Genomic DNA, 3,732 nt, shown 5'->3' on the forward strand with positions numbered 1-3,732 from the left:
CGGACCGGCAAGGCAGCGGGAGGTGATATGTCTCCAATGTATCTATAATTTTTGATTGCTCCATGCTATATTATCTACTGTTTTGGACAATATTGGGCTTTATTATCCACTTTTATATTATTTTTGGGACTAACCTATTAACCTAGAGCCCAGTGCCAGTTTCTGTTTTTTCCTTGTTTTAGAGTATCGCAGAAAAGGAAAATCAAACGGAGTCCAATTGACCTGAAACTTCACGGAACTTATTTTTGGAAGGAAAGCAACCTGATGGACTTGGAGTGCATGTCAGGAAAGAAACGAGGGAGCCACGAGGTAGGGGCGCGCGCCCACCCCCCTAGGGCGTGCCCTCCACCCTCGTGGGCCCCTTGTGGCCCCCTTGACGTACTTCTTCCGCCTATATATCTCCATATACCCTAAAAACATCGGGGAGCATAATAGATCGGGAGTTCCGCCGCCAGAAGCCTCCGTAGCCACTGAAAGCCAATCTAGACCCGTTCCGGCACCCTGCCGGAGGGGGCAATCCCTCTCCGGTGGCCATCTTCATCATTCCGGTGCTCTCCATGACGTGGAGGGAGTAGTTCTCCCTCGGGGCTGAGGGTATGTACCAGTAGCTATGTGTTTGATCTCTCTCTCTCTCTCTCTCGTGTTCTTGAGGTGATACAATCTTGATGTATCGCGAGATTTGCTATTATATTTGGATCCTATGATGTTTCTTCCCCCCTCTACTCTCTTGTAATGGCTTGAGTTTCCCTTTTGAAGTTATCTTATCGGATTGAGTCTTTAAAGATTTGAGAACACTTGATGTATGTCTTGCCGTGCGTATCTGTGGTGACAATGGGATATCACGTGATTCACTTGATGTATGTTTTGGTGATCAACTTGCGGGTTCCGCCCATGAACCTATGCATAGGGGTTGGCACACGTTTTCGTCGTGATTCTCCGGTAGAAACTTTGGGGCACTCTTTGAGGTTCTATGTGTTGGTTGAATAGATGAATCTGAGATTGTGTGATGCATATCGTATAATCATGCACACGGATACTTGAGGTGACATTGGAGTATCTAGGTGACATTAGGGTTTTGGTTGATTTGTGTCTTAAGGTGTTATTCTAGTACGAACTCTAGGGCTGTTTGTGACACTTATAGGAATAGCCCAACAGATTGATTGGAAAGAATAACTTTGAGGTGGTTTCGTACCCTACCATAATCTCTTCGTTTGTTCTCCGCTATTAGTGACTTTGGAGTGACTCTTTGTTGCATGTTGAGGGATAGTTATGTGATACAATTATGTTATTATTGTTGAGAGGACTCGCACTAGCGAAAGTATGAACCCTAGGCCTTGTTTACTATCATTGCAATACCGTTTATGCTCACTTTTATCATTAGTTACCTTGCTGTTTTTATATTTTCAGATTACAAAAATTATTATCTACTATCCATATTGCACTTGTATCACCATCTCTTCGCCGAACTAGTGCACCTATACAATTTACCATTGTATTGGGTGTGTTGGGGACACAAGAGACTCTTTGTTATTTGGTTGCAGGGTTGCTTGAGAGAGACCATCTTCATCCTACACCTCCTACGGATTGATAAACCTTAGGTCATCCACTTGAGGGAAATTTGCTACTGTCCTACAAACCTCTGCACTTGGAGGCCCAACAACGTCTACAAGAAGAAGGTTGTGTAGTAGACATCAAGCTCTTTTCTGGCGCCGTTGCCGGGGAGGTGAGTGCTTGAAGGTATATCTTTAGATCTTGCAATCGAGTCTTTTAGTTTCTTGTTTTATCACTAGTTTAGTTTATAAAAGAAAACTATAAAAAGATGGAATTGAGTTTGTCTCATATGCTTCACCTTTTTAATATCTTTCGTGAGTATGATGGAAAGGATAATTGTGCTCAAGTGCTAGAAGAAGAAATCTATAAAATGTTTGGCACTAAATAAGTGAATGATGAGCATGATTGCAATGTTGTTAGTATGAATTCTTTGAATATCCATGATACTAATGATGATTGCACTAGTTATGATGTCTCCTATAAACATGTCAATTTTTGTGGAGTACATTGGGTTTGTAAGTACACACCAAATAGGGAAGATAGATATTGCAAGAGGCATAAGTACTTAGAAACCAAATTGTTGCAAGAAAAGCTAGATGAATGTGCTAAAAATTTAAATTATCTTGGCCATACTTGTGAGCTTTGCAATGAACATGATCATTTCAATACCCAATGCAAATTGTTTCATGATCGTATCGTGTCCAAAAATTGTGTTGACTTGATTTCCCTTGCACATCATAATGAACTTAGTTTGCTCTTGGGTTATGAAGAACTGAAACGTATAACTAAGGATATTCCAAAATTTGCCCTTGATAGAGTTCTTCATTTTGATCTATAGGAAATTTATATGTATTGTGCGGTGAATTGTATTGAAAATCCTTATATTGCCAACTACATAAAGAAAATAAAACAAATAGAAGATGAAGAGAATACTAATGAAAGGGAAGAGACTTCCCAATATCCTCCTATTATTTCTTATGATGAATCAGGTAACGAGGAGGAGCCTCCTATTCTATGAATCTCATTAACAAGGAGCTCCAAAAAGAGGATTGAACCCACATATGATGTGGTGAAGAAGAAGAAAAGAAAAAGGAAGAGAGGTAAAAAGATATCTCTCCCAAATAGTGCTGCTCCTATTACTATTGTGCCTCATGAAAATATAATTGTGGAAGATAATGCTACTTCTTATGATCTTGAAAACCTTTTTGTCACTTGCTTGGAAGAATATGATAATTGCTATACTATTGGTGCTATCCATACTATTAATGATGAGAGTGATTATTCTTATGATATGAAAAGGCCCAAGCTTGGGGATGCTATGTTTGATGAAGATGATGTTTTTGAGAATATATTTGCTGCAATTAATGTCAGTCCCAAGCTTGGGGATGCTATGTTTGATGAAGATGATATTTTTAGTCTCCCAAGTTTTGATATGCAAATTTATAATGATGATAGCATACCTCCTACTTATGATGATTATTGTGATGATACTTATGCTATAAAAAGTAGTGATTATATTTATAAAACTTGTCATGATTATGATTACCCTTTTTCTGAACATTACTCTTTTAATGTGAAAACAATTTATAGTATTCAAGTCTCTTATGATACTCCCACTATTCCGAATGAGAAGAATTTTGCTTATGTGGAGTAATAAAAATTCTATGCTTGTAGATCATGAAAAGAATGCTTTATGTGCTGGTTATATTGTTGAATTCATTCATGATGCTACTGAAAATTATTATGAGGGAGGAATATATGCTTGTAGGAATTGCAATAATATCAAGTTTCCTCTCTATGTGCTTAAAGTTTTAAAGTTATGCTTGTTTTACCTTCCTATGCAAGTTGATTCTTGTTCCCACAAGTTGTTTGCTCACAAAATCCCTATGCATAAGAAGTGGGTTAGACTTAAATGTGCCAGCCATATTCTTCATGATGCTCTCTTTATGTTACAAATCTTATCTTTTATGTGAGCATCATTGAAATCATCATGCCTAGCTAGGGGCGTTAAACGATAGCGCTTGTTGGGAGGCAACCCAACTTTATTTTTATTCCTTGCTTTTTGTTCCTGTTTAGTAATAAATAATTCATCTAGCCTCTGTTTAGATGTGGTTTTATGTGTTTAGTTAGTGTTTGTGCCAAGTAGAACCGTTGGGAAGACTTGGAGAAAGTCTTGTTGAT

This window comes from Triticum dicoccoides, chromosome 3A (genome assembly GCF_002162155.2).
Source record: "Triticum dicoccoides isolate Atlit2015 ecotype Zavitan chromosome 3A, WEW_v2.0, whole genome shotgun sequence".
Lineage (NCBI taxonomy): Eukaryota > Viridiplantae > Streptophyta > Magnoliopsida > Poales > Poaceae > Triticum > Triticum dicoccoides.